Here is a 26,476-nt window from a genome sequence, read left to right on the forward strand (position 1 = left end):
GGGTAGGAGCCAGCACCACTCCTCTTGGAAGTTGGTTCCAGATCCTAGCCGCCCTGACCGTGAAGTAGCGCCTCCTAATATCTAGCCTAAATTTACCCTCTGCCAGCTTGTGACCGTTATTCCTGGTAACTCCTGGCAGTGCTCGGGGGAACAGGGACTTCCCCAGTGCCTGCTGGTCCCCTCTGACTACTTTGTAACAGAAGACTAGATCCCCCCTCAGCCTTCTCTTGTGGAGACTGAACAGCTTCAGCTCCCATAGCCTCTTCTCATAAGGCCTGCCCTGATGCCCCCTGATCATGCGAGTGGCCCTCCTCTGGACCCTCTCCATGTTGTCTACATCCCTCTTGAAGTGCGGCACCCAGAATTGGACGCAGTACTCCAACTGCAGCCTGACCACTGCTGCATAGAGGGGGAGGATCCTCCTTGGACCTGCTTGAGATGCATTTGTGGATGCATGACAAGGTACGGTTGGCCTTCCTGACTGCTTCCCCACACTGCCGGCCCATGTTCATCTTGAAGTCAATGATGACTCCAAGATCCTTTTCCGCCTCTGTGCTGACAAGAGGGGAGTTCCCTAACCTGTAGGTATGGTGCCAGTTGTTCCTTCTCAGGTGCATCACTTTTCACTTGTCGGTTTTGAATCCCATCCTATTCTCATCCGCCCACCCTTGTAACCTGCCTAGGTCCAATTGCAGCCTATTCCTCTCTTATAGAATGTCCACATCCCCCCACATCTTAATGTCATCATCAAATTTGAACAGGGTGCTTTTTACCCCCTTGTCTGAGTCACTGATGAAGATGTTGAACAGTGCGGACCCAAGGACCGAGCCCTGTGGAACCCCACTGCCCACATCCCTCCAGGTCAAAAACGACCCATCCACCACCACTCTCTGGGTGTGGCCCTCCAGCCAGCTGGCGACCCAATTGATTGTGTTGGTGTTGACACCACAGTCCCCCAGTTTCTTAATGAGAACAGGGTGAGAGACAGTGTCGAAGGTCTTCCAAAAGTCCAGGAAGACTATGTCCACTGCTACCCTTGCATCTAAGGATTTGGTGATCTGATCATAGAAGGCCACCAGGTTGGTCTGACAGGACCTGCCGCTAATGAACCCATGTTGGTTGCCCTAAGCATGATCTCCCCTGCTGGCCCCTCGTGGATATGGGCCAGAATAATTTTCTTAAAAAGCTTGCCCAGGATTGAGGTAAGACTAACTGGCCTATAGTTTCCTGGGTCCTCCTTCCTCCCTTTTTTGAAAATGGGAAGCATGTTAGCCCTCTTCCAGTCCTCTGTCACCACACCAGAGCAACACGAGTACTCATAAGGCCGTGCCAGGGCTCCTGCAATGACCTCAGCCAATTCCCTCAGTACTCTAGGGTGGAGATCGTCTGGACTGGCTGACTTGAATACATCCAGTCCCCTCAGAAGTTCCCTCACTAACCCTTGGCCCAGGTGTGCCTCCCCTGGGGCCTGAGGTGGGCCAGAGTGGGGGTTACTGTTCCAGTCCCTGCTTAGGAAAATGGAGGCAAAGAAATCGTTAAATATGTTGGCTTTGTTGTCTGGTGTGACAACCAAATTTCCTAACGTGTCCTGCAGGGACCCCACATTACCCAGAACCTTCTTTTTACCCCCTATGTATTTAAAAAAGGACTTTTTGTTGTTCTTAATCCAGGTAGCTAGTCTCAGTTCCATCTCTGCCTTGGCCTTCCTGACTGCCTCCCTATATCCCTGAGCAACTGCAGTATAGTCATCCCTGGTGATGGCCCCTCCTTTCCATTGGGTGTACGCCTCCCTTTTTGCTAGGAGACACTCCTGGATGCTTTTGGTGAGCCATAGGGGTTTCTGTGCCCTCCTGCTCCCTTTGATCCATGTTGGGCCCTTTGGGCTTGGAGGATCATCTCCTTAAGCAGTTCAAGTCCCCCATGACTACCACATCCTTTGACTTTGCTACCTCCATGAGCTGACTTAAGAATTCCTGGTTCAGCTCTTCCCCTTGGTTGGGAGGTCTGTAGTAGGCCCCCACCATTAAGTCTCTTTCCCCTCGACTGCCTTGTATTCTAACCCTAAGCACTTCAGAGTGCCCCTCCTCTGATTCTTTGTTAATTGTCGAGGATGAGTATTCCTCCTTAATATAGAATGCCACGTCCCTACCTTTCCTTCCTATCCTGTCCCTCCTGTACAGCCTATAGCCCTTGATATTCACCGCCCAGTCATGCGTTGAGTCCCACCACATTTCAGTGAGCCCCACTATGTCTGGGTTGGTGTCAGCTAGCAGGAGGGTAGTGCCTGCCTCTCCCTGGCCAATCCAGATCTCCAAATCAGAGCCAAATCAGTGCCAAATCTCTGATTCTGATTTGGCCAAATAGAATGGGCATAGTGATTCAAATCACTGAATGAAATCAGTTTTCTCTGAACTGTCAGAATCCAAATCGACTACTTCCCTATTTGTACAGGCCTAATATATATAGATATATAGATAGAATCTGATTTTGACCCTATATGTATTTTTTTTTGCCTTATTTAGTGAAGTTTTTGGTATTTTAGGGAAATAACAGAGGGTAGAAACGGAGTCCACTTCGGGATTTTTGCTCTTCAGTCTTAAACTACAGTTCTTGTTGAATTGCCCACTTGCAAGTGTACTTGGTTAGTGCTATTTAATAGCTTTAGTTTTTTAAAACTAGGTAAAAAGGTCCTTCTACTAATGGGGTGGCCACTTGTTAGAGGATTTTAAAGACTTTAATACTTAGAAATTTTAAGATTAAATTGCTTTCAAATACTGATAAATCTGTTATGACTTTAGATAAATGTGCATTTTATAAATTGTAATAATTAGCTTGATATGCCTTATCTGTACCGTTTAGTCATTTGTATCTTTTTATATTTCCTTATGAAATTGCTATTCAAAATCTAGATATTCTTGTGCTGTGAGTATTTAATTTTGGTGGAACAGACACTTCAAGCATTTCTTGGTTCTCAAATTCCGTCTGAAGATCACACCATACACTGGAGATACCCGAAAACCACTTGTGCAGCCTAGCTAGCCACACCATTTATAAACATCCCAGCATGACGCAACTCCAATATTGGAAAAAGCCCCCTCCCCCCCAGTTCTGGGGTCCCCATGGGCACTGACAGGCCCCCATTTTAACTTACGGTGTTTTACATAAAGTGCCATGACTTAGAGCACCCCCCAACCCAACAGACATTTACCTTTTGGGTCAGGGTGGGGGAACAAGCCTAGTTACAGGAGACCAAGAACCTGCCTGCTTTCCCCTAGCCCTCACTCCCCTAGCCCCATGCCCCCTACCCTGAGCTCTGGTGATGTCTGTAGGAAGTCAGTGGGAAGAGGGGATGAAGAGTGAGGTGTTTTCTAAGATTTGCCCAGCTTGAGCTGGAGCAGATGTTGAGCAGGAGTCATGAGGTGGGGGGAGACTCCAATCTACCTGCCTGCCCTCCAGCTGAAGCCAGACAAACCCCAGCCCACAGCTAAGTCCCATCCCCTCTCCCCCTCTTGCTTCCTGCAGACAGAACCAGGCATGGGGATGGGCTGATGCAGCCCATCCCCGATCACTCCACAAATTAATTATAGGGAACAGAAGTTTCCTAAGGTGCTCCTTCATCTGATCCCTCATTTGATGAGGGTTAATTTGTTGTGCGATTGGCCAGTTTTCAAGCACTCTGCAGCCATGCATGTATCTGATTTTGGATTTTAAACTTCATTGCAGAACAAGAAGGAAGGTTTTTTTGCCTCTCTGCCTGCCATCTGACACCTCCAGGGAAGGAATTCTACCTGATCAACACATCAAAGAGCTACTCAACACAGCTCACAAAGACACGCTCATGGAGCCAAAGGGACAGACTTCCATCTTCAGCTCCCTCTGACCACATGCGTGGCCCTCCTCTGAACCCTCTCAGGATTCTCCACATCCCTCTTCAAGTGCAGTGACTAAAAATGGAAGCAGTACCCCAGTGCTGCATAGAGGGGAAGCATCACCTCTCTGGACCTGGTTGGCATGCACCTGCTAATGCATTATAAAGTGTGGTTAGCCCTGTTGATCACTTCATCACATTGATGACCCACATTCATCTTGGAGTCAACTATGACTCCAAGTTCCCTTTCCACTGCTGTGCTGCTGAGAAGGTCATCTCCCAGCCTGTAAGTGTGTTGGTGGTTGTTTTTGTCCAGGTGCAGCACATTGCACTTGTCTGTTGAACTGCATCCTATTTCGTTCTGCCCATTTTTCCAACCTGTCTAGATCTGCCTGGATCCGAAATGAATATCTGCCAGTGGTACGCACATAGTGGGGATTATGTGAGGATTATAATCTAAATTGGTAAATACAGATTGAACATTAAAGAAAATTAATGCTAAATTCAAACACAGTGATCATAATGAGGTCCATGTTTTTTTAGCAACCTAATAAAAAAATGCTTTTTTGTTCATTTGTTTTAATTCCATTTCAGAAATTATGAAAGAGCAATTTAATATATATATATATATATATATATTGGGGAATCTTTTGGTTTTCATTTTCATTGTCAAAAGTTTTTTGGTGGGGAGGGGGTTGAGAAAGGTGGGAGTTTATTTTACTTTTCCTCCTATCTCCTTGTAGTTTTTTCCTTCACTTTTTCTTATTAGTCACTGGAGAAGAAGAGAAAAAAGGGGAATCAGGCAAGAAAAAAAGGAAAACAATTATTCAAAAAAAAAAAAAAAAAAACGCATCCAAAGAAGGCAAATATGAGGTAGCCCACTAATATGTTCATTTTAAAATTTCACTGAGGCATTGCTTTTCATGATTTGTTTCAGTGTGTGAGAGAAATTCTTAGAAGTGATATAATAGACCCTCCTAGTCATTTTAACACTAATCCTTTAAAGACCCAGATATTTGCTTAATTTTAATCATGTGTATGTTCTTCCACAGGTTTTACCTGTGTGCATATGATTTAATGTTCTCTTTCTGTATTGTATGATAAACAGCATGGTGCTTGGACCTGCTTTGGAAAATTATAGTACTCTCTCATCTCCAGAAGGGGTATCATCCTGGGTATTTCTAAAATATCTGCTATGTAAGGCAGAAGAAAAGCACCTATAACATAAAAGACAAACGAGAATGAAAATTCACAGTACATGGACTTACCTGACCAGCATGACTGATGATTGCAGTATTTTCTTCTTTTGTTTTATTTGGCTTCGCTTTGTTTTATTTTGTCTTGCTTTGGCTTTGTTTTCAAATGTTACAATTACTTACAATAAAATCAAGAGTAGAAGTGGGTCTCTTTCTTTTTTTTTTCTTTTTGTGAACAGAAATGTCACTGAAGTATATCCTTTTCAGCACTCAGGAGCTTCTATAAAATATGTAGATTACCCTTAGTTGTTATCTACAGACTTTAATTTCCTATGAAATATATGCCATCAGTATTTACTTGCCAATACTGAAATGCATATTCTTCATGTTTTATATTATGTTTTTATTTCTATCAAATTGTGTTTCAAATAATAAATCAAGTAGCTTTCTAGATATTTTTGATTAATAAAAGGCACAATATGGCGTCATTCCTTTTTTTATGTTTTGACAGTAACTTAACACTCTGTAAAATTGCTTTGCATTAAATTGCACTCATGAATCAGGAGTCATTTCCATTAACAAGATCCATTTGAGAAAGAATCCTACCTACAAATCAAGTATTTTGTGTCAGTTTCAGTAATTATTGTTTAGGAATAACTTGCACAATGCTCCCAGGCATTATTTGAAAGTGTGTGTGATTTAGATGAATAGAAAAGAAATATTAATATAACAGGTTCTGTGCTAAATTGCCTGGCAGAGACTGTGGCACAGGGTCTGTTATTCGAAAAAGGAGAAAAGTCCTTTATTTTACGGTCTTTCAGACTGCTACTATATTTCTTCCAAAGAGCTACATTCATTAGGACATCATCCAGGGCTCTGGCTGGAGAGTAGAACAGTTATCAAATGAATAAAGCCTTAAGATATCTTAATTCCAGAAGTATGTAACGTATGCATGTGTTCAAGGATGTGTTTGTTCTCTTTGTACTAAGGTCGTTTAGAAAGACAGTTACGTTTAAACAAGCATAGCCATCATCCATTGAGGATGATAGCTACGATTAAGTAACAAATGTATTTTTAATGCAATGTGTGTTCCAAACAGCATCATGAGAAGTGTATGTATTTCTAAGGAATCATCATTTACGTCACATGATTTTAACATTGAAAAATATCTGTATTATAGAAAGTAGCTGTGCAATGCTCCCCCTTTAAGTAGCTTTACATTATGGTATTGCTATGAAAAACATTTGTAACAGTAGTACTAGAATTAAATCATCATCTTGCAATTCCTGGAGTATGTATGTTTCTTTGCCTTTGCGAAGCATTTGAAATTATTCCCGAAAATCTAATTGTAGTTTTATGTCTTACAATGAGTACTTAAAAACAGTTATTTATTTGAGATCATGGGGACTGAAAACCTGGCTCTCTGCTTCTCTACTTAATTCTTATTTACCATTTTTGTATGCTGCAATATATAAATAGAGTAGTTGTAAAACAGTTGTATTTTCATAAGTTAGGGTACTTTTACATGCATTACAGCATAAAAAAATGACCTCTGGCATTAAGGGTAGTCAAACAATAGGCTTATAACACTGGGGCCATTTGGAGATTTTGCACCTAAAATCTAAAAATGTTAAAAATATCTTTAAAAGTTCTAAAAATGGCATGTTAAAATGGAACATAAAGGAGGATTCATGCACATGTTCCAGAAACCATGTACTGGAATCTGTTATGGCTTGTCTAACAGAGGGTCTGAAGGAGAAATAGCCCAGTGGGGTGAGGGGTCGGGGGAGGCACAGTTGGCTAGTTTCGCCAAGAGGTGATCATGGGATACCAGATCGAAGGCTTTTTTGAAGTCAAGATATATGACATAAATCTCTTCTCCCTTGTCCAGGTGATAGGTCACCTGGTCGTAGAAGGAAATGAGATTGGTCAAGCAAGACCTACCCACAACAAACCCATGCTGGCTATCCCTTAGGATGTTGGCCTCGACCAGTCCATTAAGGATGGCCTCTTTAATAAACTTTTTTATTAAAAAGGCCATGCAGGGTGCAGCAGCTGCAGGTCAGTGTGTAACTGGGCAAGGAGACAATTAGTAGGCACCTGCAGACAGCCCATGAAGTTTGCTGACTACTAGGGGACAGGACCCTGGGAAGATATAAGCCTGAGGCTTGGGCTAGCTGCTAGTCTGTCCCTGGCAGCCACAGGGTGAGGAGATCCTGGCAGCAGGGCTTCTAAATGGATGGTTTTCTTGCCTGTGGAACTGTGGAACCTCAGTGAGACCTAGGGAGCTTTCAAAGATAGCCCAGAGCCAGAAGGTATGCTGGCACTAGAGGTGAGAGACAGTTTGCCCTCTTACAGGGGAAGAAGGATGCTTCCCCTTTATGTCATAGTCCAATGGCTTACGTTTATGTTGTAGTTAAACTGGTGGTTTGGGTTGGGACTGTAAGGGCAGGCTCAAGGCTAGAGTGACTATTGAGTCTCAATCGGGCATAAAGTGACCACAGAGCCAAACAGGGGCAAGGGGCCCAGTGCACAAGAGGGGTATGACCAGACAGGAGCCAGGGGCTTCATGCCTGAAAGGGCTGAACCAGAGCTAGCGCCAAACAAGACCCTCAAAGTCAGGTCCAATACAGTGGGCTTGAGCTAGAAGGACTAGCTAGAGTAAATTGGTGGAGGTCGAGGAGGCTGAAGCCCCAATAGAGTGATGCCAGTAACACTTCCAAGGCTTGGGACATGGTGTAAGGAAGGACTGGAGTCATGCTATTAGTCTCTAAGACTTGAGGTACCTTGAAGCAGCATGGTTCTAGAGCAAGGCTCAGGGGCCTGGGGAATAGTGAGGACCAGTAGGGTGGGAGGTTCAGTCAAACTGGGGGCTATGTGAAGGCCTGGAGGGCAGCCTCATTTTTTTAGAACCATAAGAAAGAGCAAGGAGTGAGGGGTGAAATAAAAGGGATGGCATGCTATGGGCAGAGTACGGCATGGGTGCAGGGGCATCATGGCTGCCTCTGGGACCTCAAAGTGCTACACTTATTATTCATAACATATTACTTAGGTCTTTGTTAGTCAAGGACAGTGTGCCTTTATTTTCAGCATGGATTATTTATATTATAACACTAGCTTGAACTGGTTAGGGCTTGAACTCAGGAGTACAGTATTCTAGCATGTTTTCTGAAGCCCTTTGAAAAAGAATCTTTTCCCTCAGTTCCAGTCTGCCAATCACCACCTCACTGATGCCAGATGGAAATTAAAATATTTTTTCCTAAACTTAAAGGCCAATGTACTCTGTAGCCACTTGAAACTAAATTCTATGGTTGGGCTTCCTCACCTCTGTAAAGCAGTGAAATTGGAAATTTTCTGACATCTTCGAAGGACTATTGATAGAATTTTTATTTAACAAAATATGAAAATAACACATCCTCTAGAGCATTCCATATGATGTTTTGCAAAACAGACCTGCGAAGTATCAACATTTGCCAATTCAGCCTTACATTAGGATCTCTGTGAAGTGTCAACGTTCTAGATATGTTTATGTGATTTGTTTCAACTGGTATATTTGTGTGTGATTTCTTTTAGCTTTCTGGATTTGTACATGTGACTTTTGAAACATTTGTGAGCCTGATGGACAGACGTATCCTTCCAAATCTACTTGGTATTCAAGGAGAACACATTCATTCCATTTTTCTTAGAAAGCTCAGGTTGGCCTCTTTGATAGTTATGCAACAATTTCTCCATGGGAGCAGAACTTTACCACAGAATATGTATCAATCAGCCACACTAATTAGGACTACCCCTCCACCCTCATGTGGTAAATAAAACATGTACTTGACAAGTGAATAATATGAACTGATCTCCTCCCTCATTAACAAGAGAGGCTGTTCAGCAAAAATTCTAACTGAAAAAAGAAAAACAAGATCATCTCTTTGCTATCTCATTATAGAAAAAGATACTTAAGGACATCCTCATGAGTTCTAAGGAAAATATATAACCTTCTCTCAAGTGCTGTAAACATTATAATACAAAGCAGTTTCTTCAATAGCATTCATTAATTTGTTCTTCCAATTTCTATCTGTAAGAAGTCCATATTTGCCAAGAGTTACTGCATAGCAGTACCTTATATTTTAACTCTTCTAAAAATATTCTTGGTGAAACATAGCTTATTCCTAAAGTGGAGTATTTTACTTCAGAAATCCTTGCAGTGTTGTCCAATATTTAAAGTACAGAGGCTATGCACAAGACATTACATTTCAACCAGGAGAACTGTGACTCTCTTGTAGAACCCATGAGAACTGTACAGGTGTTCAGTTTCTCTCACAACAAAAATGGCAGCTCAAGGAGAAAAATAACTAGGGGTGCACCGATAGACATTTTGGAGGCTGATACCAATAGCCAATTATTAAGGAGACATATCAGCCACTGCCAATCTGATTTCTGACACAGCTGAGTCCAGCTGATAAGTCTGCTGTGGTGGAAGGGAAGGGGGATGGGAAGGGGGTGCAGATCAATGCTCACTGCAGTGAGGGGGGGAGTGGAGCTGGGGCTGAGGTAGTCACTGCTCAGCGAGGGCAGGGTGGGGCAGGTGCGGGATGGAGCCGCAGCTCGTCCAGTGTGTATGGCTTCCGCTGCTGTGCACTGCTCATCTGGCAGCTCATTTGGTGGCTCCCTCCATCTATCTGGGAGGGCATGGGCAGGGGGGTGCATGTGCCCACAGATCTGTGCAGGCCAGGGCAGGGTGGGCTGCAGCTGCGGGCTGGGACCAAGTGGTGGGAGCATCAATGCGACGAGCTGCCATATGAGCGGTGCACAGCGGCGCGCCCCCCTTTCCCTGCATCCCCCGGATGAGCCACAGTTCCATACTGTGCCTGCGCCTGCCCCACCCCAGCCCACCCAGCTGGGTAGCACCTACCCCAGTCCCAATCTCTCCCTCACGGTAGGGGGGGTTGATCTGCCCCCTACCCCCCTTCCCACTCCCCTCCCCTTTCACCATACCAGACTTAACAGCTGGATGCAGGTCTCCCAGCTGCCAGACTCCTGCTCCTCACTGCCTGCATGGTGCGCTGCAGCTGTGCACACGTACGAGCATGTATCAGCCACATTGTTGGCTACTTCAGGCCGATTTATGATATAGGCAATTTTCTTTATATTGGTGCTGATCTGATATCAGACTGATGTATCAGTGCACCTCTAAAAATAACCCATCTCCAATCCAGTAGAAGACAATTCCAGGAGAGGTCTGGAACAATAAATACCTGTATACTTTCCTCCCCTTGACTCTTCCCAGGGATCAAGAGGAGTTGAGTGGCAGGCAAGGACATAATCCCTGCACCTTTTGAGACCAGGGTCATCCCAGTCGAAGTAAGGCAGAGTGGAGCATCTTCTCTGTCCTCCTCCCAGTTCTGGAGAAGGCATGGTAGGCAGCTGTTCCCTCCCCTTCTGTAGACCAGGAGGTGAGGAGAGGGGAAGAACAGCTGCCCACTCATACCAGGGACTCCCAACACTGTGGGGATTCTAGTATGAGGAGCAGGCAGGTTCTTTTCTTAGTTCACTCACCTCACAGGCACCAAGAGTTGAGCACAGGAGCAGCCACTACTTTTTCCTTGCCTGGCTTCACATACTGGGGTACCTGGTCTGAGGAGCAGATGGAGGGCTTTGCCCTCTGCTCCAGTCCCCTTAGGAACAGGAGAACTGGAATAGCCACTGTTCTCCATGCCTTCCCCAAACTGGGAAAGGTATGAGGAACAAGGGGATGGGGAGGGTTACATGCCTGTACTGCTCCCTCAGCTGGAAACATGTCTAGTGGTGGAAAATTCCCATTGCTAGAAATGAATATCTGTTTGTGGCCACAATTGGCAGCCTGTAGTCATTAATTGCTGTCTGCTAGTGACATTCTGCATAATATTGAAAAGTCATATTACAAAAATCTAAAATAAGCATATAAGTACTTGCCTTATGGTAAGGGAGGGAAAATGTGTTTTGAAGCTTAAACCATGACAGTCATAAACTGCATTATAAGATTTTCTGTAGTCTGTATTATGTTGGGTGTCAATATAAGCAGCATGCCTTTTTCCCTGAAAAACTCTATTCACTCTGAAGACTGAAAAGGAGCCTAACTTTGCTAAAGCCCACTAAGTCCTCTATTAACAACAAAACTGTGAACAGTGGGGTTACAATTGAATTTGGGAGCCTTCACATCCTTGGTACAGGAGAGAAAGGCTGTTGTTAAAGTACAAGGCTTATAGATATATTCTATGTCCTTCTCCAGTGAGAGCTGCTCAAAATTTTTCATCCAAGCACAGGTGCTTGAAAAATAACAGATGCCAGCCAATTCAGAGGATTTTTTTCTGCCCTCTAATAGATCAGATTGCAGCTCTCTCAGTCTAAGAATGAATACATGATGACAAAGTCAATATATTTCCATAAAACTGGAAATGTCTAGTCTTGGATAGAGCATTTGCAGGTGATAGAGACAACTTTTTAATTTGCTGAGAAATGACAATCCCTGTGTGGCAAGCTTTAGCTAAACTGTTGTTGAAAACTTGTAGTGCCTGTCAATGGGGTTTACTCTGAAGTACATTTAATAATAATGCCATTGAAATTATTGCTGTCAGAGGAAACCTCTAACTCAGTATTTATTAAAAAAATAATAATGGCAAGTACTTGAACTTTCTAGTATATCAGCATCCAAAATTCCTTGCTGTCTTTAAAAGGTGAAGTGGATGACAATTATTTGTGATAAAGGACATTCAGCTGACATTGAACAAGTCAGTCAACAAACTGAAATAAAGATCTATCTATCCAATAGGCAGGAAATATACTTGTTGGTAGATAGTTAGCAGGCTATATCCTGAGAGAAGAGGAAAAATGCAGGAGTGAAAAATCCCCAAATCACACTGTAATACTGTCTACGTATTTTTTACATTATTAAATTCTCTCTGCTAAGAATAAGAGAAAATTCAATGGCTGTAGGCCAGATCCAAATAATTCTTATAGGTGTCTGCTCTTAAGGTATTGCAGTGCTTAGGCACTTTGCCCCAGGAACGTTATTCAAATAGACAGATTTTGTTTGTTTATTTATTCATTAGATTTATATGCTGCCATCCCCCAAAGAGGCTTATGGCTGCTTACAATAAAAATAGATAAATTAGATTAGGTGCCTTGGAACTTTATAAATCAGTTGAGATAGTTAGCTAATACTAAAGCATTTTACACAAGGCTACCTACAGTCAGCCAATGCATGAAATAATCTTCATAAGGGTGTGTCTGAACTCTCCCTCCTTGGAGCTTAGGCACAGGCATGGTGCAGATTAGATACCTCCATCATTTCAGTATCCAGAGTGCCTATAATGAAAGTGCCTACTTTCACCAGGATGCCTGAATCACAGTGATAGCATGGAGATCCGTGTAAAACGCAGCACCCTATATCAGCTCTTTAACAGTTGATCACTCTTGAACCTTTTTGCATAATTGTCTAGTACTCAGAAAACTTGCCTAGGAAGTAGGAGATCTGGGATCTAGACCCTACTCAGCATTAGAGGATAGGAACATGCAGCTCACACTTCCCAGGATGGTGCACAGGTCTCCCCAAGGCTAGCCTGGGTGGTGCTTTCTGTTGAATTGGACTTCTAGACAGCTAAAAGTGGACCAGAAAAACAATAAAAAAGAGGGGACCTGAATTTGTAACCAAGATATAAGGGCACTTTTGTACAAGAGGATTCTGGATTGACAGTTTTCTGTGAAGTGGGTGATATGAGTTTTGGTCCCCTCAGGCTGAGGAGAGACGATAACTTGGATCTTCCATTTCCTGATCACATGCTTTAACTGCTGGGCTACTATGCTAAAGGTGGTTGTCACCATTCCTACTGTCTGAGAAAGAATACTGTTCTTTGCACTGAACTGAAAATGCATACAATGTCAAGGAGGCTTTAAGCATGATTTGCCAGTTCCTAATATGTTGGGGGCTATTGTGAATGTTAGGAATCTCAGAACAGATCTAGGTTGCAGGAGATCTCAGTCACTTCTTGAGTATAGGAACAAACCTAAGCTAGGAATCTAGGAAATCTTTTTCAGGGTCAATGAAAGAACTTGGTGGTTCTGGAAGCTTAAATGTTTGTGACCATTAGAGTGGAGTCATTCTGCATCACTTTTGGTGATTTAGAGGGGCATCATCTGGAATGCAGGAGGACCCAGGGTCAATTCTCTGGTGTGCCACATGCTTTCAATATCTGCTCTTGAGATGGTTACCTAGCTTCTCTGAGCCTCAGTTTCCTACCTGTAAAATGGAGCTAAGAGTACTACTTATTTCATAGGAAGGTTGTGGTAAAATTGTAGTAAATCTGTCAAAGATTGTAAGGTATTTGGATACAACTATACAGAAGTCACACCAGTAGTGTTAGCTAAAGCCCTTAATTTCTGAATATGTTCTACTTTCAACATACACTGCCTACAATGCTAGGCTGACACTTCATTGAAGGTTTTCATAGGAATATTTTGGTTTTGTAAGAATTCTGGTTTGTAAGAATTTGAATCTACTGCTGTATATAATAAGAAACCCAAGTATTTGTGGTTTGTTAGTATATCTGAGTCACTTTCAGCTTTCTAATAAATAAACAAGCTTGTATACACATTACCTTGTACCCTGAGTGAAGTAGGGCGTCCAAGGAAAAATATACTATGTTGTCATATAATTAAAAGCTTTAGCATAATACTTATGCATAAGGGGACCAAAATAAGATGACCTGAATTCTGGCATTCCCCTGTTTGAGTGTTTGATTTATTAAAGATGTTTTTGAACAAAACCCATATATATTCCCAAGACTGAATCCTATGAAGTTTACTACTTTCCTTCCTATACCTGCTAATGCTGACTGACATAAGGTCTTAACTGTTCTTGGCATTGTAAAAATGCATTGTATGAAAGTGATCAACCCTGAAGAGATTACAAGCCAAATAGATGACAATGGAAACAGACACAGAAAAACAAAACAACTCACTCAGTGCCAAATAGCAGGTAAGAGGTAGACTCTGGAATGAAACTTAAGTTTCCTGATTCTTGGTAGCTTATCTACAATGCCATGCTTTCTTTCCATATGATAAATATATGTCATTTGCAGGGTCTACATTACCAAGCTTTTCTGGAGTGTGAAAAAAATCAGTCCTCACTGAACAAGAGGACAGATGTAACTAACGGCAGGGGAACTTGTGCTCAAGTGTTCACTGCCTTTTCTATTTACTTTTTATCTGTCCAACCCTATAGCACTATTAGTAAATGACTGTATTTCTCACTTACATCGTATTTCAGAATCTAAAATATGCATATTGTTTCTGAAAGTCAGAATGAAGGAACCAAACAATTATTTATTCAGAGTAATAGCTGTGTAGATCTGGGATAGAGTCTAATCTTCAGCTTTCACCCTCCCTTCCCTGTTTAACTAAAGTTTAAACCATAGCTGCTGCTGAAGACTGGTCTGCATGGATGAATCTATGATTTTGAAAAGAGGTAGAAGTCTCCCAGGCTGTGAAATGGGAGAAGAGAGACCAGGACCAGATAGAAGAGAGCAAAATTGCCCTAAGAAAGGTTAGGTTGATTAGTGGAACAGCAAAACCATTGTAAAGGAGAAATGAACTTTCACACCTCTGGAGTTAACAAAGAGCCATTAAGTCAATTGACTGCCTCAGATGCTTGAACAATAATACAACAGCTCCTTCCCTGTGAACAGAAATTAAAGCAGGGCACCTTGCCTACTTAATAAATATATCCAGCATTCCCTCTAAGTTGTGCATCATGCACAGCTGCTCAGGCATGCACATGTCACGCTGCCAGACACGACTGCATGGCTGCACATGCCACACAGCTTAGAGGGAGCACTGCATGGATCCCAGTTTTGAGAACAGACACAGCAATTTGTAGGGAATTTGGGGTGATTTTGTAGGAAAAATATGACTGTTTTATGCAGGACAATATGCTTATCAGAGGATTTTAATCCTGAATGCAACAGGAAACCTGTTATCAATACATCACTATCCCGTTGTGTACTAAGAAGTCAAAATACTTAGTAGGTAGATAATTTCAATATGTAAATGTGAAAATAGTAATAGGTGGTTAGAAGTAGAGGTTACATCAGGGGTGGGCAAAAGATGGCCCACAGGCCGGATCTGGCCTGCCAAGTACTTCCCTCTGGCCTGCGGAGCCCCTTCAAAACCCACGTAATGGCAGCTGCCTCTCCGAAAGCCTCTGGCAGCACCAGCCACCAGCTGTAGTACTTCAGGCTGTTTCCTTGGGTTCTGGTTGTGAGGCAACCAACCCTGACCTCAGCCTGCCCCAGCTGGCTTCACCCAGTCTCTAGCTCAGACCATGTTTGCAGCTTGAGAGGTGCGGGGGGGCTGGGTCAGAACCCGTGACACTGGTGAGGGGAAACAGTGTCTGGGCCGGGTTCTGCTTTGCTGCACAGGACTGGAAAGGGCCCTTCCCTGAAGCTCAGGAAAGTGGCTGCTGGGCAGGCTTTCCTCATGCTGTGTCGCTCAGGCCATGCATCCTGTCCCATTCCATCCCATCCTGTCCCATCCCAAGTGGCACACAGCTCCACCGTTGCTTCTGCTGGCTGGTGCAGACCCAGCCTGGCTCCTCCTGTCCCTAGTAGCATGTGAGGAGCCAACTTCAGTTGCATGCCACTTTTCCTGGCTGGTGCAGATCCGGCCGGGTCTGTCCCATCCAGAGCAGCTTGCGGCTGAAGCCAGCTTCCCAGGTGCTGCTAGGGATGAGGCGAGCCCAACTGGGCTGGCACTGGCCAGCAGAAGCAGTGGTGGAGCTTCCTTTAGTTGGGACCAGCTGGCACAGGTAGGGGGAAAGTTCTGGGGGAGGTCTGATACTCCTGAAACCCTACTGCTAGGGCAGGATGTTAAAGTGGTCACAGCCCCTTGCTACCTGGTAAGTTGTGCAAGAGGAGGGACTTCCAGTGGCAAAGGTCAGGGGTCAGGGCTTTCGGTGGCAAAGTTCAGGGGGCGGGGCTTCCAGTTCCAAGATGGTAACCTGGGGGTAGGGCAATTGAAGGGGCAGGGCTACCCATACATCCCTCAACAACTCACCAAAATTCATCAAGTGGCCTTCCGCCCAAAATAATTGCCTGCCCCTGGGTTACATGCTCCTCAGAGCAAGCACAGCACAGTCCATCAAGACTGCATGTAGGAAAAGAAAGTTAATTCCTAATAGGAATGTGAAGATGCAACTGTACTATAAATGTTGGGATCTCTTCTCTCACACACCCCCACACGCATTGTACTGCATATATTGTTAAAAATGCTGCCAATGAAACTGGATATGTTTCTGCCAAAAACACTCAGGCTAATAGGGTTATTTAAACATAAAGAAGGCTATCTCTACAGGGAGTAACATTGATTAATTTCAGTCTTCTTTGCAACTTCAATTATACTCCTATTTTGGAATTTCTTAATATCTTTATGCCTCGTTTCTTTTATGAAGTTCTCACTGGATATGGATAGCTTTCATGATGCTGTCAAAGAATGATACTGATCAGATTGTAAAGAAAGAAGTTTTGACATGACTTGTGACATGGTAGCTCAGTTATCTATTGAAATGGCATTGGTGAAGCCTGTGAGGTTTTTTTTTGGACACAGGATATTTTAATTAGAAATTATTACCATAAGGAATGTTTCATTTTACCACCCATGCCTGGTTTTTATTTAAGAAAATCTAGGTCAGTAAGACAGATGCTTAGACTGAGCAGAGAGATGGGAGCCAGAAACCCTTGAGTTCTTATATTGGCTCCAACACGTTGCTCCTTTTACAGCCATTTGATAGTCACTAAATCTGTATGATTCAAGGTGATTTTTAAAAACAAAACAAAACTGGAAAGCAGGTGAAATACAGCTTGATTCATAGAAGTGCTATTGGAATTAAGTCAGTAAAGTTCTGTGTAAGAGCAAAATAGCCTAAGGAATCAACTGTCAAATATGGACAAACCCATGTGTAACAAGGATCTGCAGTCTCCTGTTGAAAACAGAAGTAACAGCAGAGATATTTTCAGGTAGGGGAGTGGAGACCACATGTTATAGGCCAGCTGCAGGGGAATGGACTGCCAGGGACTTGTAAGCAGTGAGTGCCTATTGTGGGGTTCACTGCCCAGAAATAGTACCATAGGGCAAAACCCTGCCTATGCAATAAAGGCACTGCTGGGGGTGACTGGTGCCTCCTGAGTCTGGAGGGGGGCATAATTTGTGGGTCAGCCCAGGGACGGGCCCAAGGGCGGACCAAAAGTCCCATATCCACTCCTATACTTCTGTGCTGCGGCTTAGTGCCCCCCCTCTAGCACACCACCAGACTGTGCGGCAAAAAAAGTCTCACTTTCCGGGGCCAATCTCAGGGGGGCATGTGCCCCCCCACCAGTCACCTGTGGGCACTGCTACGGAAACCAAGGTAGTAACAGTAATCAGCCCATCAGAAAGAAAGAGAGACAGCTGTGCCAAGACTAGCAAGACGCCTGACCAGAAGCAGATGAGGCTTGTGAGGCATATTAACCCAAGCCTCAAGCCAGGCAAGGTAGTCATTCTGGTGCTGCAAGCCACAGGGGGGAAGAGCTTGGCAGTGAGAGGGCTATGGCTGAAGTTAATGCCTGAGATCTTGCTGCACCTGGGAAATGGAAGCAAAAAGCTGAGGGCTTGCAGTGAGCTGTGACCCAGGATGAGGATGGTTTCATTGTACACCTGTAGTAGGCTTAGAGGTGGTAGGCTTAGAATTTTGTTACAAAGGCTGTCTCAGAGGCTGCTTGCAGGCAAAACCCACCCCCAAAATGGCCCTTTACTTTAAACTCTGTGTGTCCCCATGCCAAGCCCAGCACATGCCCAGAAAAGGTATTGCATCATGTAGACCCATCTATATAGTTGCCCAATGTCAATATAGATTAGGTGCTTTAGTGGGGCTTTTTTGCCACTTAGCCAAGTAGCTGATTGAATCCACTTTAGATAAAAGTACCAAAAAGCAACACTGAAGCACCCGATCTATACAGACATTGTGAAGCCGGGTCCAAGTACTGTGCTGCTTCTTTTGGTAAAGCGATTTTTCCCCCTCTCCCATGTTTGTCAGTGCCCAAAATGGTTTTCTTTTTTTCTCTGAAGGACTTGGCATATGAATGTGAAATGACAGTTTCCATTGAACAGCGTTACTCATTGTTTGATGGAAATAATGTCTGCCAGGGGGCAAAGTGATCTCTCTGAGATTGGAAGTGTGTTTTCAAATATATTTAGAATTCCCCACTGCTCTATATCTATAGGCTATGTAAGTATAAAAGAGAATGTCAATACAAATCTTAGCTCTATAAAATGACTATAGAAAGAAACTGTATTATTGCATAGTTACTAATTCTTTTTTCTTAAAGCATGAGCAAGTTCTGATCTTGAAAGACAATGTGGTCATGGTGGTGTATTGCTAAAATGATTAATTCAGGCATGCAGATGATTAAAAAATACACACGGATAAGTTTTAAATGACCTACCAAAATGTTTACATTCATCTAGCAGGTATTTTTTCAAGTGGGTTCACAGCCAGGGGAAGAAGCCCTGTAACAGGCTCTTGCCAAATAATCTATAATAGTAGCTAGATTTTTGTCAGCCTACCCATAAGATTCAGCTTAGTCTTTGAATCTTCCCATCCCTCTAGTGACAGAGCCAAAAAAGGTAGTGGCTATGTGTGTCTTGAGGGTGAGAGAGCTTGGTTTGCAGAGTTCTGTATGTGCGTTCTGTAGGTTCAAGATACACCAATGAAATCCAGTGCAAAAATTCAGTTACTATGCTACAATGGCAGGGAGGGGAGGTGGGCCACTCACAGATGGTAGTGACATATTTATACTACCTTAGATTGTGCTTGGGAGTAGTGTGACAAAAAATATGCCTTGTCACTGGGTGGTAAAGATGCTTTTTAAGGGGAAGAACTTCCCCTACGTTTTCCAGCATGCTTCCCCCTCTCCTCTCTCACTGTATGGGCTCTTCCTCCCTTGTAGTTCAATGAACTATTCCACTTAATGAGATGGATGGTTGGTGTGGGTTGGGAGGAGGTAGGCAGCAAAGGAGTTTTCCTTCTGCTGTAATATTTTGAGCAAGAATCAATTATTGAGGCAGAATCATTCCACAGGAACTGGTCACTGATGTTTGATCTATGATGCCTGAAAGATGGTTTTGCTTGAATGCTGTTTGTGAACATTTTCATTTCAGTGTATAAATGAAACAACCTACTAGACTCCCCACCATGGACCCACAGGCCTCAATATCCCCTACTGCTTGCCACAAGGGTAACAGTAGGAGCACAATGGAGCCACTGGATACAGTATAGATCACAAATATTTTAAATAATTTTTATTTCTCAGTGACTTATGGAAACAACATCTAGGTGTATTACTCTGGTGTATTTATTCCACCCGCCAAAAATTATAAACAGAAACAGTGAATGCATAAAATCATTCAGAGTTTTTCTTCCAGCAAAAAATCAAGTCATATAAACTCATGTTGAATACTAATGTATCACAGTCTTGGTCAACATGAACATTAAGAGATTGATCCTCTGATTAGTCCTTAGGCTTCTGGTTGTTCATGTAGTGACTGGGAGATGTAGATAGGCACAAATGATTTTGTTGTGGTCTCTTGAGAGAATACAGTTTATTGTTTAGTTTGCTACTGTACTGTCTATATTTGTGCATGCACAAGACAGAAATTTCAATATAATCCATATTTCAATATAAACAGAGATTTTAATCTTTGCATGTGCTTACAGGAGGTTCTGGGGAACCCTTTATGAATTTCTAGGCTTTATTAATTATTTATAAGCAAAAAAACCCTTAAAAACAGACCTAATATAAACAAGTGCTTTAACAATTACACTTTAGCTACATTTGATTACTAATGAGAACCTGTAACATTATCTTTTTGTAAAACTAAGTTTTTAGCTTTAGAAGCCCCTCATATAATGTTTTGGTAATTCATTTTTGCTGAGAAATGAAAGTGGCTATTAATAAGCTCCACTGTGTTTTAATTTTGTACCAAAAGTGCTCTAAATGTTGTAGTTGTGTTAATGATAAACTTGACAGTATGGAATTATTATTTTCTTTAAATATTCCTTTAACTACGTGATACATCAACTTTTATATTCACATTTCCAGTCAGGTGGAGGTCAGCAATGATTAGAAGGTATTACCTTCTAATAGGCAACTCCGTGGCATATATGAAAGGAATGGGACCAAGTATGTACACCCCAAAACTACTATCTGGTATTAATTAGCAGTTCACCAGGTAGTGACTAATCCTTGTTGGTATTCTCAGCAGGGACACTGAAGAGACAAAATACACCTTTCACCCCTAGATGTCTCTGGAGGTCAGATTTAAGGAATATTGGCAGGACAATGTAGAGGAGCTAGGTACTGTTCTTACCATTTTCAATCTGTTTTAAAGATGAATGTCAGGTGGCTGTGAAAAATAAATAAGAATAACTCAGTGTGACCTGGTCTGTCTGATCCAGCTTCATAAAATACTAATACTAATAAGAAGAAGAAGAAGAAGCAGCATGGTACATGCGTGTGTTAGAAATAGTTAAGTTTACATTTTTATTTGTGTTTACAAATCTAGTTCACAGGCTGAGCTTCACATTTGCTTATGATACAGAAAAGTGTCTTTCACATCTGTTTTGAGGCTAGATACTTTATGCCAACATCCTTATTGATGCATACATTTATAAACTATTTACTGCAGGACTTTATTGAGAGCAGGGCTTTACCATGTACCAGCTGCTTCATGGGATCAGCTCATGTGCATGCTCTTACTCTGTAGAAAGTGAAAACTAAAAACTTAGTTCCCTTGTCCATCAGTAGAGAGAGGTAGTTAGTCATGTTATTTTGAAGTCAGAGAGAAAACAAGGTAGGATGACACTTTAAAAACTAACTTATTCAAAAATGTATCATAGGCATGCATCTGAAAAAGTACATTGTAGCTTATGAATACTTATGCCTTCTAAACGAGTTAGTTTTTAAAGACTCCATTTTGCGCTGCCTTATCCATTACTGAAAAGACTGAAGAAAAGGAAGAACTTCTCAGTGAAAGTGGGCAATTTTCTGCAAGATAGCTTCTATTTATTGCTGTAACCGTATGCAAATGTGCCATTGCACCGTTGATGCATGGTAAAAACCCATCTCCTTTGACCTCATTGTAAATAGTTTGTATATTGATATCCTGATTTGGAATCAACCTTGCCTCTTTCAAATATAGGCTCTAGCAGGCTAAGTCACCAAGATCAAACAAAATGGAACACTAAAAATCCTTACACACACATTTTTATTTCCCAGGAGGTCAGAGGAATGGTGAGGAACCACATTTTATAGGAAATTAAACAAGGGGATGAATATTTAATTCTGGAAGGTGCTCAATACCATTGTGGTGAGTGGCACAAGAACCTTAATAGAATAGAAAACCACAGTAACATGTCTCTAAACAGCAAAAGGCACAATTAGATTGTCTTATAAATAAGATCAATATAGAAGCATTTCAACCTCCACTGCTATCATTCTGACATTTTTCAGAGCAGTTAAGATAACATTTTTTACAAATATTAAAAACAAAAAATAGCAACACTACTGAAGAAAAAGTGAAACGTTCTTATTAGCACTCTTTTCCCAAAAAATGAAGTAACAAGTTTCTTCATGGCAATTCTTCATCTAGTATTTCTCTTTCTGTACAGGCACCAGTTGAGATGCATGTATGTGCAAATCTGGAAGAATTAATTTTGTGCAAGGCTTCCAACCAAGATAACCCTAAATTGTTCAGTTTAATTAGCTAGAACCCCCTCCCCCCATTAAGCCTTTTTTCCCCCTAAATTGACTTCTTAGCATGTTTAGAAATATGTCAATTAGGAGACATCAGGAGGCAGAACTTCATGCCTAGAAAAGTCTAAGCCTTTGAATTTCCCAAGTTGAGATAAATGGAGAAAAAACACACTACAGTGTTTGCAAACCTTGATATTTTACTCCAACTTTCCAATCAATAGTTTAATAGCAACTACTGCAGCCTTTAGTTCCTAAGTGAGAGCTGGCATTTAACTAATCTAATCTGTTCAAAACATTCAGGTCTATGGAGTGAGAGCTATTACACTTACTGAAAAACAGGATATAGAGTTGGAACAAAGGACACATTCATCATCACGGGCTATGCCTTACGTAAGTTCTGGATCTTACAAAGGTGCTATTGCTTTGCATGTAATATTTATTGCTAAATAAATAAGATTTTATTCTATCATTAACTTGATATTGAGTATTTGTTCATTATAATAAAATAAACACCTTTTGGGTGACTCTTGCTCCACTGTAATCAAGTTTCTTCCTTTAAGGCAACAAAACTCAGCTTAATGGTAGCCAGATACATCACCATTGACTACCCAAAGTAAAATCTAAAGTTGAAATTAACTCCCAACGATCAAGCTTTTCTGGTTCATTGGTTGATTTTATTTGCAACCTCTGGCACAGAAGGGCTTAGCTTTTTATTTTCCATCCCTTTTCGCCCCTTAAAAATATGGAACAGATGTAGTATTTGTTACTTAGTCTGATTCTGCTTTTTTCTAAAAAAAAACCTAAGGGTGTTTGAAAAAAAGAAAAATAAAGATATTTCCTCTGAAAGCTCAAGAGGCCCAAAGCAACAAAGTTTGGATTTTAATCTTGGTGGACTGGGGAGTAGGCAGTAGTCCAAGGGGGCATGCTTCAACACAGGTTATTCTGGACAGTGCCAAGGTCAAGCCAGGTATCCGAGTCCAAAGTTTCAGGCTGGAGGTTGCAACGAAACCGGGGTCAAGTGGTCAATCATATAAGGAGATCCCTGTGAGAGACAGGAGTACTCAGGAACAGAGCAATCCAGGATGGGAATAGAGAGGTACAGTACTAGGCACAGAGACAGGCATATATTAGGCAAGAATCCAGGCAAAAGTACAGGTTCAGGCTAGGCAAGCTGTAGGCAAGGAATAGGCAGGGGCAATGCACAGGTTCAGGCTGGACAAAGGTGCAGGCAGGAATTTAGGCAGACTCATGGCAAAGGGTTGGATCTTCCTCAAAGGGCCCAGTGTTTATTGTAGCTTTGTCTATATAGCTGATTTTTCTTCAGTTAGTGTGCAACTGAACTGAAAATAATCTGTCTTTCTTTCTTTCCTTTTTCCCACCTCCCTTCCTGTTACTTGTCATTTTTTAATGTCTAAATGTCCAGGTTCTTTTCAGTTCTGAAACACGGGTTTTGTCCATTCTAGCCAAGATTTGCAGACTCTCATACCTCCCCATCCTTTTCTGCAAGAGGGGTCCCCATCCCAGTCCCCTGGGAAGGGTCCCCAAGGCCACCATAGACAGAAGGCATGCAACCAGCCCGTCTCATCCACCCCACTGAAGCAGGGCAGGGGAGCTCCGCATCCCACTCCAGACTGCTGACATGCCATGCTGACATCTGACACCTAAGAAAGAGCCTCAGAGTAAAGACTGTATCCTGGCCAGCTGTACTTTGACTCTGATGACAGCCCTAGGATTTGGTAGATATATTGAATTGCTTGATTATTTGTATTGCTTCTTTTCTGTTATCATGTGCATCAATACATTTGCCTATTATCAAATGGAGAGGTCATGGTCAGTCTGAGGGTGGGTCTGTTCCCCACCCCCAGTCAATCCAAACAAGGCCTCAGGGTCCTAAATCCAGAGCCAATATAAGTAACCTAGAATTAATACATAGAATAAAATGGATTTATAAAGAAAAACAGAAGAATCATAAAGGCCGCTTTGTGAAAACAAACACCACAAAGCATAAAAAATGAAAATCAAGAGATCTATCTTGCTTTTGGTTAACAGTGACAAACTGGTTTGGTTAAAAACAAACAAACAAACAAACCTCTCACTCCTTGGACTTGATCACAGTCTATGTACAAATAATTTGACTGGGATATCTTGAACCTCTTTTCCAGGGGACAGAAATAAGATGTCCCAGCACTGTTTCCTACCAGCCTTCATATTTAATTTCTTTCTTTTTGGAATGGGTGTTTTTTCTGTCTTTTCTCCTCCTTTTATGCATTTCATTTTTTTCCTGTAGGCTTATGGATGCCAGCTAACCTAGTCTCAACCACTTTTTGGTTCCCATCTCAAGGTTGTCTGGCAGGTAGGTACCCAAGATTATTCCACTGTTATTTTTTCTGTGTCATATTGGAAAGTCACCTGTTCTTATATCAACCCAGAACTCACTGCAGCATTATAAAATTCTTTCCCTTCTTCCTGCCAATAAAATGGGGAAAAGGAGTAACAAAAGGATGGATACATCCAGTATCTCACAGCAAAACTGAAATTGTTGTACCAAATCAGATGAGTGCCAGAATTGATGATAGCAGAACAAGAAAGAAATCCCTGTTACACTATCATGGACCTAGACAGTGGTGCAATGCTGTACAATTTTGCTGGGCTGAAGTGGGGACACATACTTATTCTTAAGCAAAGAAGGTGAATTTTGTTTGGATTTGCCTCTTGGATTAATGAGAAAGAATCTATGAGTTTTACTGACTTGCACAAGATGTGTGTCAGTGGGAAGCGGTACAATGTCTCCAAAACATTCTTTACTTTCTCTGAAGTTTTCTTTCAGTTCTGTTTCACCTTACGTGGTGAACCTTTTCCGCCATGTACGACATCAAATAATATGTTCAAAGTCACATAGCAACCTTTATTACAGGACTTGGAAATCATTGCTCATCATTTGAATTCAGTAACTTTTAGCTCACTATTAATATTATGTGCTTTCATTATTCTGAGGAAATGACTGCTCTCTCTTTTTACTTTTCAGAAATGTTTTGTATTCCAAGAAATGACCAGAGTACATATTGATTATGATATCTTGTTTAGTTATGATCATGCAGGTAAGAAGAATATTAGGGGCAAGGTGTTGGACTCAGTGACCTACTGAGGTCCCTTACAACCATAAGATCTGCGAACCTAGAGCAATGCAATTTCCCCACCTTTTTTTTTACAATCTAGCAGTTGGAGGTTCTTAGTTATTTGCTTTGATTGGCTGATTTTTTTGTGGGGTGGAGTGGTACTGGGTGAGGAAGATGAATGCTGTACTGGCTTTCAAATGTATCTGTCTTCCCGACTCTTCTGAAGATCTTTAAGATTTGCTTTGGAGATTTGGCCAATTTGGGTGAACTAATTTAGATCAGACCCACTATTTTTTTGCCTGATTTAACCTCCCTGAATGGCTGCTCAAATAAGCATTTTAATCAACCTAACCCTAGTTAGGTTGATCTAGATGTAACATCTGCACATACCCCTAATCTTCTTGGAAAACATAGGTGCCACTTTTAAATCACCAGAAAATAATTTCTCCCTTCAAATTATGATATGAGCTATTTATTTAGCCTTTATTCTCAAGACATGCATTAAATTACTTGTTGTTCTGGCTCCTCTCTTCAAAGTTGGCTAACTGGGGCTGATTGTATGTTGTGGATCTCATAGGCTTTCTTTCATTGACTCCTTCTGTACATTCAGTTACACATAGGAATAATATAACAATCTTTATTCCCATCTGTGCAGATTCATAAGCACTGCAAAAGTCTTTTCTGGGGTAACTTTAAATTATCTGTTTTTTTAGTATAAACAATACCAATTTTTAATTGAATAGTCTTTCATTATAGGAAGCATTATTTTACCTTGTAAGCTATGATGTAATTAAATGTATCCAACCCTTTTTTAAAATCCAGTCACAGTACTTCTCATTTGACAATCTCTTGTATTTGTGACAATGAGTAGATTGACTACCTGTTGTTTTGGGTGTTACATTTTATTATTTCTAAATATTAAATATTATTTATATTTGAATTTCTGATGTCCTGTTCTCAGTTTTGGGGGAACAGTGGGCATAAAATTAACAATCAAAATCAAACAAAACCTAGATATCTGTACCAACTGCATTTTGGGCATTCTGTTTTAATTTGAATATTGGTAGATTAAAATGTTTTCATAGATTTCATAGAACTAGGCATTTCATAGATTAAAATGTACATACATATAAAAGATGCTACTCAATGCTGTGTTTATTTAATGTTGCATTTGTTTAGTTTAGTTTTTCTTTATTTTGTTCTTATGGGGCTGATTTTAAAGTTAGCACATTTCCATTTCATGCTTTCTTTCTCTATGACAAAAAATTCTGGACTGAAGAGACTCTTGGCAGGTTGCACAATTCTACAGAATGAAAAGTTACAATACTATCTTTTCTATAATTAATTTTTATGTGTGTAAATAATAAAATGAACCTATTTACATGCAGGGCTCTAGATCTATAACTGAGGTCATTGATGAGGTCTGAAATAATCAGCTAACCTTCATTAATTAACTGAAGCATGACAAAAGGAAACCAGCTTTCC

This window comes from Crocodylus porosus, unplaced genomic scaffold (assembly GCF_001723895.1).
Source record: "Crocodylus porosus isolate Cpor-Errol unplaced genomic scaffold, CroPor_comp1, whole genome shotgun sequence".
Taxonomy (NCBI): Eukaryota; Metazoa; Chordata; order Crocodylia; family Crocodylidae; genus Crocodylus; species Crocodylus porosus.